Source organism: Salvia miltiorrhiza, chromosome 3 (genome assembly GCF_028751815.1).
Source record: "Salvia miltiorrhiza cultivar Shanhuang (shh) chromosome 3, IMPLAD_Smil_shh, whole genome shotgun sequence".
Lineage (NCBI taxonomy): Eukaryota > Viridiplantae > Streptophyta > Magnoliopsida > Lamiales > Lamiaceae > Salvia > Salvia miltiorrhiza.
In genome coordinates this window covers 14,189,923-14,201,510 of record NC_080389.1, presented here as the reverse complement: position 1 = coordinate 14,201,510, position 11,588 = coordinate 14,189,923, and the positions used below count along the sequence as shown (strand labels likewise).

The window sequence follows — 11,588 nt, the reverse complement described above, 5'->3', positions numbered from 1 at the left end:
ATCAACTTTTTGGCGCCGTTGCCGGGGACTATTTAGAATTTACTTTAATATTTCTGATTAGAATTAAGCATTATTTCAGGCGTTATAAGTTTTTATTTTATTTTTATTTTTAGTTTTTAAATTTCTGTTTTGTTTGTTGTCTCAGGCGTGTATGAACACGAGATCCAAAGGAAAGGAACATCTTGTACCTTTGAATTTGGACATCGAAAAATAGTTTAAAAGAGACAACCGCGAGAAGAAGAAGCAAGCAATGGCAGAACAATAGAATAACATGGATCTTGAAACTCTTATACGAGCTGTGACACACCTTCAGAGGCAGCTAGACGAAGGGAGAGAGCGTAATCGGACTCCTCCACCAGAGCCACCACTGAATCATATGTATCAGCCTCGGGTTGATCAATTTCAAGGAGGCAGCTGGGGACCAACTGTGCAGGCTAACACGTTCGAGCTGAAGCCGGGATTGATAAACATGGTGCAAGCTGAACAGTTTAGTGGAATGGCTGATGAAAATCCGCATGTTCACATTACTCAGTTTTTAGATATTTGTGACACTATTAAGCAGAATGGAGTGCCACCGGATGCCATCAGAATGAAGATGTTTGGATTCTCTCTCAGGGACAGAGCGAAGGAGTGGTTCAAGAGTTTGGACAGAGGTGCTATTACTGGATGGAAGGATCTGTGTAGAGCTTTCCTAGCAAAATACTTTCCTGCCTCTAAAGCTCAGAAAATCATTGCAGAGATTTCTCACTTTTCCCAGCTAGGAGATGAGACTATTCATGATGCCTGGGAAAGATTTCGTGAACTGCTCAGGAAATGTCCACAACATGGTTTCACCGAGGATCAACAAATCATTCATTTTTACAATGGTTTGACTGGTCTGACAAAAAGTATGGTGGATGCTACTGCAGGTGGATGTCTGCTCCATAGAAATACAAAGGAGGCTTATCGTGTGATAGAAGAGATGGCCTCTAACAGTTACCAATGGCCGAATGACAGAAATTCCACCAGAAGAATTGCAGCTGTGAATGAGGAGAGAGATAATTTTAAGGAGAAATATGAAGCTCTTCAAAAACAGTATGAGTTGGAGAGAAAGGCACTGCTAGCTAAAATTCCTCAGCAGCCGAGTTTACCTGATGTGTCGCAGTTGGAAGATGCTAATTATGTCCAGCGGCAGTACCAATTCAATAGACCAAACTATCAAGGACATCAGGGCGGAAATCCACCGTATCATCCAAATAATAGGAATCATCCAAATTTCTCCTATTCAAATCCCAACAATGCTTTGCAGCCCCCACCTGGATTCTCTGTTTCTAGTGGGGGAGTCATCAATGAGCCAAAGAAAGATTCAATGGAGGAAATGATGAAGCAAGTATTGGTGAAGGTCACCGGAATGGAAACAAACTCGGCAAATTTGGGAACCAAAATGTTCAGCATGGAGCAAAATGTGTCAGCACTTTCTAAGCAGGTACAGATGTTAGAGAATCAAGTTGGTCAAATGGCCAACCAAGCAGCTGCACAGCACAAGCCGGGCCACTTTCCTAGCAACACTGAAATTAATCCTAAAAATCAGTGTAATGCGATTCATCTAAGGAGCGGAACTCAGTATCAAAATCATACAGAGCAGAGGAATCACCATTCCTCTGCAGAGCCGCAGAATGACAAAGAAAAAAGCAAAGTAGTGGAGGACGACGATGATGACTTGGAGGAGCTTGCAGAGAAACAGACACCTCCCCCTAAGCAAGATTCGAGCTCTTCTGCTGTTAAGGAGCCTGTTCCTATCCCGTCATTTCCCAGGCCAGAGTACAAGCCTGTAGCACCCTTCCCGAATAGCCTAGCAAAGCCGAAGATGGATCAGAAGTTAGCCAAGTTTATGGTTTTCAAAGCTTCACATCAACATTCCTTTACTTGATGCTTTGAGAGATATGCCAGGCTACGCCAAGTTCCTCAAGGATGCAGTCTCCAACAAGAGGAAGTTGGGGAAATATGAGATGATTAATCTCTCCGAGGAATGCAGTGCAGTGCTACAAAGGAAGCTACCTCTGAAGCAAAAGGATCCTGGCAGCTTTACTATAGCTTGTGTGATTGGAGGGCAGAATTTCTCCCGTGTTCTTTGCGATTTGGGGGCAATCATCAATTTGATGCCTTTCTCTATTTTCAACCGGTTGGAGATTGGAGAAATCAAGCCTACCTCTATTGCTTTGCAGATGGCAGATCGTTCCATCTCATATCCCAAGGGAGTTGTGGAGGATGTTCTAGTGCAGGTGGAGCAGTTCATCTTTCCTGCAGATTTCGTAGTCTTGGACATGCCGGAGGTCAAGAATACTCCATTAATCTTAGGACGTCCGTTTCTAGCTACGGGACGTGCGTTGATAGACGTGCAAGAGAGAGATCTCACTTTCCGCGTCAATGATGAAAAGATGACGCTATCCATCTATGATGCAATGAAGAAGCCAGCTGAACCACAAATCGAGGATTGCAATTCAATTGATTCTTTAGTGGATTTCCCTGCAGCCGTGAAGGAGCCTTTGGAGGAGTGCATCACACAATCATTATATCTTTACTCCAATCTAGACGAGGCGTGTGATGAGATTCTAGATTATATTGCAGAGTTGGAGGCCGTAGAGAGACATCCCATCGATCCTGTACCTTACATGGATATTCGCAAACCTGTTGATGGGGGAAGGAAGTCGGCGGAAAAAGAATTTCCTGAGCCAGAGGAGTCAGGGCCAGAGGGATCAGCGCAGCGGAACCATCCGGGTCAGAGGAATCATATGCACCAGCGGGATCCGCCAGAGCAGCGAATTCATCCAGAGCTGCAGCCGCACCCAAACTTGAGCTAAAACCGCTTCCTGAGCACTTAAAGTACCAATTCTTGGGTGCGAATGAAACTTTTCCGGTTATTGTATCTGCTTATTTATCTCCGTTGGAGTTGGAAAAGTTGATGCGAGTTTTAAGAAAATACAAGTCTGCTATAGGATGGTCTATTTCCGACATCAAAGGAATTAGTCCTTCTATTTGCATGCATCGTATCTTATTGGAGCAAGAATACAAGCCCAAGGTGCAGCCGCAGCGACGTTTGAATCCGGCGATGTAAGAAGTTGTGAGAAAGGAGGTGCTCAAGTGGTTGGATGCCGGCATTATTTATGCCATCTCTGATAGTGAGTGGGTGAGCCCCACTCAAGTTGTCTCTAAGAATGGAGGCATGACTGTGGTTAAGGATGAGAAAGATGAGCTCATAGCTACGAGGCTGGTCACAGGATGGCGCGTGTGCATTGATTATCGAGCTTTGAATGCAGCCACACGTAAGGATCACTTTCCTTTGCCGTTTATTGATCAGATGCTTGACCGATTGGCAGGATATGAGTACTACTGTTTCTTGGATGGGTACTCGGGCTACAATCAGATTATGATAGCCCCGGAGGATCAGCATAAGACCGCGTTTACTTGCCCCTATGGCATCTTTGCTTTTAGGAGGATTTCTTTTGGTCTTTGCAATGCTCCTGCCACTTTCCAGCGCTACATGATGGCGATTTTCCATGGGTTGATTGAAAACATCATGGAGGTATTTATGGACGATTTCTCCGTCTTTGGATCCTCCTTTGATAATTGTCTGGACAATCTTGCTCAAGTGTTGCAGCGTTGTGAGGAGATGGCACTCGTGCTCAATTGGGAAAAGTGCCACTTCATGGTTCGAGAGGGCATTGTTTTGGGGCATAGGGTCTCTGCCCAAGGATTGGAGGTGGATCGTGCTAAGATCGTGGCCATTGAAAAATTGCCACCGCCTACTTTTGTGAAATCAGTGCGGAGCTTTCTTGGGCATGCAGGATTTTATAGGCGCTTCATAAAAGACTTCTCCAAGCTGTCTAAACCACTCTATGCTTTACTAGAGAAGGATGTGAAGTTTGTCTTCACCGATGAATGCCGCGTTTCCTTTGAGAAGTTGAAAGCCGCGCTGATTTCTACGCCAGTGTTGATCACGCCGGATTGGAGTGCCCCGTTTGAGTTGATGTGCGATGCTAGCGATTGGGCCGTGGGAGCTGTGCTAGGGCAAAAGAGAGATAAGTTATTCAAGGTAATTTACTACACTAGTAAAACTTTGGATTCTGCCCAGAGGAATTACACAACCATGGAGAAGGAGTTGCTAGCGGTGGTATATGCCTTTGATAAGTTCCGTTCTTATTTGATTGGAACGCATTCAATTGTCTACACTGACCATGCCGCCATCCGCTACTTGTTCACGAAGAAGGATTCCAAGCCCCGCTTGATTCGTTGGATTTTATTGCTGCAAGAGTTTGATATGGAGATCCGAGATCGAAAGGGATGTGAGAATGTGGTAGCTGATCACTTGTCTCGATTGGAGAATCCGATCGAGGGAGATAATCCAAAGATGGCCATCAATGAGTCCTTTCCCGATGAGCAGATCTGGGCTCTGTTATTTAAGGATCCTTGGTATGCAAAGTATAGCAATTACTTGGTTATTGGAGCTCTTCCAGAGGGGTTGTCGCACTATCAAAAGAAGAAGTTCCTCCATGATGTCAAGTTTTATTATTGGGAGGATCCTTACCTATACCAGAGGTGCGCCGATGGCTTTATTCGGCGATGCGTTAGAGAGCATGAATGGCAGAAGATCATTGAGGAGTGCCATAACTCACCTAGTGGAGGCCACTTTGCTGCCAACCGCACTGCCATGAAGGTAAATCATAGTGGATTCTATTGGCCTTCAATTTTTGCAGATTGCCATGCCTTCGTGAAATCTTGTGATCGATGCCAGCGCATGGGCAACATTACAAAGAAGGATGAAATGCCACAGAATATCATTGTTGAGGTGGAGCTGTTTGATGTTTGGGGAATTGACTTCATGGGTCCTTTCCCTGCTTCTTGCGGTTTTTCCTACATATTGCTTGCGGTGGAGTATGTGTCTCGATGGGTGGAGGCGATCCCAACTACCACCAATGATTCCAAGGTAGTCATTAAATTCTTGCAAAAGAATATTTTGACTCGGTTCGGAGCACCGAGAGCGTTGCTTAGTGATGGGGGGTCGCACTTCAACAACAAGTTACTAGCAAGCATGTTGGCAAAGTATGGAGTAAAGCACAAGGTGACGACTCCATATCATCCTCAAGCTAATGGACAAGCAGAGTTGGCGAATCGAGAGATCAAACAGATTTTGGAGAAGAGTGTCGCCAACAAGAAGGATTGGGCGAAGCACCTAGATGATGCTCTTTGGGCGTATCGCACGGCCTACAAAACTCCGATTGGTATGTCTCCTTATCAACTTGTCTTCGGCAAGTCATGCCATTTACCTGTTGAGATTGAGCACAAGGCATATTGGGCGACGAGGAGAATCAATTTGGAGTTCAAGGAGGCTGGTCATACAAGGCGAGATATGTTGACAGAGTTGGATGAATGGAGGAATGAGGCCTATGAGAGTTCCCGCATCTACAAAGAGAGGGCCAAGAAATTCCATGATTTGAGCATCCGCACCAAGGAAATCAAGCCAGGGGATGAGGTACTTTTATATAATTCAAAATTACGATTATTTCCTGGCAAGCTGCAATCAAGATGGACAGGGCCATATGTGGTGCATAAGAGCAATTGGAATGGGACGTATGAATTGTTTGCCCATGATGGCACTACCTTCACTGTCAATGGTCATCGTCTCAAACCATACTTCAAGTCAAACGTGGATCGTGGTCTTGAAGTTGTCAAATTCAATGACCCATGAGTTTGAGGTATCGTCGAGCTCTAGACGTTAAATTAAGCACTTGTTGGGAGGTAACCCAATTGTTTTTCTTTGTTTTGTTTCCTTTCGTTCTGTTTTGTTTCGTTTCGTTTGGTTTTTCGTTGTTTCTTTGTTTAGTTTGGGGCAGGTGTTCCTCTGCCAGTTTTCGGGTGGCCTTCATGTTCCAGCACGGCCACTTTAGTCAGATCAGAGGAGTCGCTATTCCTCTGGTGATCTCCCCTCTGCCCAAGGCCACAAACCCACCTTTTCACCGCCTCTCACGATGCTTCAGTTTTTCAATGCCGATAATCAGGGACGTTTTCTCAACTCTTTTTATTTCTTTTGTGCCCTGAGGACATGGCATGCTTCAAGTGTGGGGGGGTGTTTTGTTACTTATTTTTTTTTTCAATTTTGGGCGAGATTAATTTTTCTATGCTTAGTTTTTGGACTCGAATCTTGCTAATTTTTATGAATTTGTGGAAGAGAAAATGGTTTTCGATGTGCATTTCGGGTTGTGTTTGTTTGGTGGTTATTCTTATTTTACTTTTAAATATGTGTTTCTTGATTGTGCAAAGAATTATGAGTTTTGTTGCAACAATTTTGTAAGTTAGTAAAACGTGATTTGTCCAGTAGATGCTAGAAGGAGTGTTGTCATTGTGATTGCCTACGATCGTATCTTATCTGTGAAAAATGTTGGACGAATTGCCAACTTCAAAAATTGCCAGCTCTGAAACATCTGGCCTGTTCTAAAAACGTGGCAGCTCTGAGTCTCTGCTCCTCTAGTTTAACTATGAGCATGGGAAACCACGTGAAAAGACTTTGGATTACATCCAAATGATTTTTATTTCATGAATTATGGCTCAACTGTCGAAATCTCAAGCACACAAAGTGTGAAAAATGGTGATATTGATTATAAAGGCGATCACATTAGAGAATTCACTTCTAGCGGAGAATTGGGTCTGATCGAATTACTTGCTTTACTCTTTTGTTGCTTCTTAAACTTTGAGTTACTTGCATGACCGAGAGATGTGTGTTGATGGTAAAGTTTTGAATTGACTTTGTGAATATTTGGATGGAAATGAACATTGTTGAAATCTATCTCTTCCTAGGATTCATATAGATTTTACTTGAGGACAAGCAAAAGGCTAAGTGTGGGGGAGTTGATTTATGCTTAAATTACTCTATTTTTAGGGGTTTGTTTGTGCGTGTTTTAAGATAATCTTCTGGAAATTGGTACGTTTATGGTGTATTTTATGCTTTGCAGGAGATTTAGGCTTTCGAGATGAAAGAATGCAATTTTGGAGAATTTTGGATGACTTAGGCGTTTTCTTAGTGTTCTGGAATGCCAGAGCAGAGGAATCAAAAGCCAGTCCAAAGAAATCCGCGGAATATCGGAGAAGCGAAGCCGACATCTCCAGAGCAGAGAAATAACCCTTTCCTCTAGAGTCAGAGAAGTCAAAGTCCAGAGCAGAGAAGCGCCAGCGTCAGAATCATAAGGCGCCAGAGGAGTCGCCATTCCTCTGGTGATAGTCAGAGCAGAGGAGTTGCTGCCAGAGGAGTCGCTGTCAGAGGAGTCCAGCGCAGCGGGATCGAGTCCTCGCTGCCAAGAGAAGTCAAGTCCTCAATTCCAGAGGAGTCACCATTCCTCTGGAGAAGGCCAGAGCGGAACTCATTCCGCTGGCGACCCATTCCGCTGACGAAGTACCAGAGATATCACCCATTCCTCTGGCGATACCATTCCTCGGGCGATAGCAGAGAATCCGTCATTTCTCCGGCGCGACCCGTTTCCCGAGAGACAATCGTTCCTCTGGCGAGAGCTGCGAAGTTGGCAAGAGTGGAAGTATTTTCCAGAAGCGCGCATCCAGCTGGAGAGTTGCCTTATCTCACACGATTCTATTACATTTAGAATTCTACTTTGCATGGCAACTTCCATGTTGATCCGAAGGAAATCTGAAAACTATATATATAGGTCATCTTTTGACCTATTGAGCATGACGAACACCATCGAACCCTAGTATTCATACTTTAGTTTTATAGCTTTAGAATTTTATTGCTTTCTAGTTTTTAAGGCTTGGATCAAAATTGAAGATTCAAGTCGCTACTTTAGTTTTATTTGGTTTTTATACAATTTAGTTTTTATAATTGCGTTCACTTTAATTATGCTTTTGTTTTATTTTGCTATGTCTGGCTAGTTTCTTTTAGCTGATTCTAGGGTTTGTAAATAGTTGATTGAATTTATGTGATTTATTTGTTAATACCTTTGTGCCTTCCAGTTTATGATTCATAATTCTTGGTGCTTAATTTCGTGTGAATTATTTGGCCAATAGTTTGCATGTTTAGCTATTCGGTTTGAGACCTAGCGGAGATGACTGTTTAGCGGATTCAGGAATGTATGATATGATTTTAACCTTGAGACCTAGCGGAGATAGGTGGATCATAGGGAGCTATTCTTAGGAGCTTTTGGGAGTTAGTAGATTTTCTTGAGACCAAGCGGAGATAGAGAATTTACTAATCTACAATCGTTGCTGCTCTAGCGAGAGTGATTGATTAATTAAGTGATCTCTCATCATAACTGGATTAAACTGGTACATAGGATTAATAGATTTATTGCGTAGATTTAGTTAATGAATTTACTACCCTAGGATCAGTTGTCTTTAATATTTGATTTTCATACGTATTTAGATTTATCGTTATTTGCGTTTTAGTTTAAGTAAATCAATCTCTACTTTCGTTTGCCCGAATATTACTAGAGTTTAATTAGGATTACTTAGAGTGATTCGTCATAATAGTCCCTGTGGATACGATATTCGGTTACTGATTGTTTGCTACAATTGCATCGTGTTAGTTGCGATATTTGTTGCTAAGAAATTAGTGATCACTAAGCTGACTGGCCAATGTCCCTCGTGACAAGTTCCCTACTTTCTCCTTGTCCTTCGAGTGAACACGGGCAGACAAGGCATCAATAAATCCCTACCCCGATAAACTTGAAATCGGGCCAGGAATTGTATCCTCTAACTCCTCAACAGGAGGGGCCACAGCTTTGCCTTTGCCCTTTCTGGCGGCAGAGCAGAGAGTCTTCGTACTACCAGCAGATTTCCTCGCTGGCTCCACGGACTTGCCGGCCTTCTTTAGGCCCTCTTGCTTCTCCTTCTCACCCACAGAGATCAGAGAGCGCCTCTTCCTCTTCTTCGAGAGCTCGGGAGTGGCGATGTCCTGGGCTGAGTTGGGAGAAGGAACTTCGTCAGTAATGTCCACAATCTGGACATCTTCTGCACCAGCGCCGGATACCCCACCGGTGCCAGAACGTCTGCGCCTATGAACAAGGCCACTGACGTCAACCTCCGGGTCCTCTGAGCTGAATGTGCGCAGGGCTTACACACTCTGCCCTTTGCCAGAAGCCTCTGTCACTGGGCGAGATACCTCCGCCTCGGGCATGGTGGGTTGTTCTGAGGGGCCCGTTCGGGAAGCAGAGCCCCCCGAGCTATGTTCCCCGCTGCGAATGGGAGAAGCAGCGTCATCCAAATTGACCCCACACTTTGCCCTCCAAGACATGTCTGCAGATAAAAAATCTACACCGTTAGAATCAGGGTAACAAAAGTTAATCTATTTTCTAACTCATATTTTTACCTATTGATTTCTTTGGATATAGGGGAAATAAGCCATTGTATGCCAAAGCCGAATTGTTCTCGGCGAGATATCTACAGGATAGGGGCTCGGCCTCATTTATGGCATTGAGTTGGGCTATAACACCCAGGTCAAAGGCAGAAGGAGCAGCCTGAGAGGCTGGTTTATAGGTGGTCCGTGGATTATGCCACTCCAGCTCCAAGGCGCCGTGATCACGCCAGGAACCAACAAGGGTGCGCACGTAACAGTAATTAAATAAAAAGTTTTTGTCAAAGGAATTTAAGGAAGAAAGGAAGGTGGTAGGATATTTCTGAAGACCGGCAAAGCTATACAGGGGACTGCTCTGCATACGAAGGGACTGGGTTTGACAGAACAATTTGGCGGTGTCTCCGACACCGTGAGCGCGGCATAAAATGTGGAAGGCGTATAGTCTCCGGATGGCAGAGGGGGTGATTTGGTAAAAGGGGATGCGGAAATGATTACAAACGTCAACCAGGAGAGCACGAGGAGAAAGCCTTAGGCCAGCATCTATCTGGGCTTGCCAGATGGCCACTGTTTTGTGATCACGAAGTTTTTCGGGGGGCGTGGAGGCTTTAGAGAAGGCCATGAATTTTAAGCCTTCAGGGCTGCAACACTTGCTCCTTATCTTTTCCACCGCCGCGACGCTAAGGCGAGACTCGGGAACAGGCTTAGGGGGTTGGGGGGCTTTTTTAGTTCTCTTTTTAGGACGGGAGGGACTGGGAGTAGCCTGAGAATCATGTGAGGCGGAGGGGGAAGGAAGGTTTTCGAGAACTTGGGGCTGGGGCGAGGAAGATGAAGAATCTCGGGGAGAGGGAGTGGGCGATCGCGAGGGTTGGAGAACGGAAGTGGAGGCCATTGTCGGAAATTTTAATCCTAGGGTTTCTAGCACGCTCAATCAGAGCACCAACAATTACACCACTACGCTACAACTAATTACAAATATTGGGAGAGGAGGGTACGCGAGTTACCTAGGTCAGAGAAAGATTGACTGTAAATACCGAAACGGAAGGGTCGCTGGAAGTACACCGGAATAGAGGGGAGGATCGCCGGAAATCGCAAATGAGGGAATTCGGAAAAACTGAGGAAGATGAATAGTGGAAAGTAAAGATTCGAAACGGCTAAGTAAGGTGTACGCGGGCAACTACCAACGTGCGGGATGAGCAACACGTGGCATACGGAAATTAATCAACGGCTGAAAATTTCTACGGGGAGGCGAAAGGACGCAAAGGCTGAAAAAGTAACCTCGAGATACGGAAAAAGCACTGTAGAAGGGGTGGGCATTTAATGCAGATGACGTCACTTGCGAGGGGCGAGTCCTCTGACTAGTTGCACCTTTCCAGAGCGAACTAGTCAGACCAGAGGGGGGAGTAGCAAAAATGCCAGAGAACAATTTACAAGGCTTACCTTTGTTTTCTTACAATATTAGAACTCTTATGTCTTCATGATTTACAGGGATCGAGGAAAACAACACAGCGCTGGCTTTAACAATACTTTGCTGGTTGAACACGAAAAATACCCGGTTCAACCAGACTAGAGGGGGGAGTGGTTGATGAGGAGTGATATGTGCAGAGTAGGGAAATGATATAAATCAGAGGAATCAGCCCCACCACCTGAATGAACATGCCAGAGAAGTCATCTTCGCCAGAAGAGTCACTCCTGCCAGAGGAATCATCCTTGCCAGAGGAATCACACTCGCCAGAAGAACCAGCTTTACCAGAGGAATGGCTCTTGCCAGAGGAAGCATGTTCGCCAGATAAGCCACCTTTGCCAGAGAGGTCACCTTCGCCAGAGGAGCCACCTTCGCCAGAGAAGTCATCTTCACCAGAGAAGGCGCTTTCGCCAGAGGAACGGTCTTCATCAGCAGAGTCGCCAGAAACGCGGGAGATTTCCCGCGTGAAGGCAAATTTACCGAAATACCCCTCGATCACGCCGAATGCATGCCTTAGCATTGATTTTACTATTTTGCCCTCCTATGTAATCTATAAATAGGCCTCGAGCTCGTGCATTGTATTTTTCACTCTAATTCTTGTTTTTGAATACAACAGCTACTTTTCTCTCTCGTGCTAAGATTTCCGATTATTTACTTTGCCTTCTCCGATCATTCACACTAGGTATAGTTTATGATTTCTGCTTTGTAGTTTAGGTGTTGGTTCCTTGATTCACCAGTTACCATGACGGGAGCTTCAAGAGAGTAGCTTGCGGTTGAATGCTCCTCTCTTCC

General features: G+C 44.8%; 1 non-coding gene across 1 annotated transcript; it reads right to left on the bottom strand.

Moving 5' to 3' along the window:
• Positions 1–724: 724 nt before the first annotated feature.
• LOC131019282 (small nucleolar RNA R71) lies at positions 725–831 on the bottom strand. The gene has a single exon (XR_009100201.1). It is a non-coding gene; the product is annotated as a small nucleolar RNA R71 (small nucleolar RNA).
• Between the last annotated feature and the right edge of the window lie 10,757 nt (positions 832–11,588).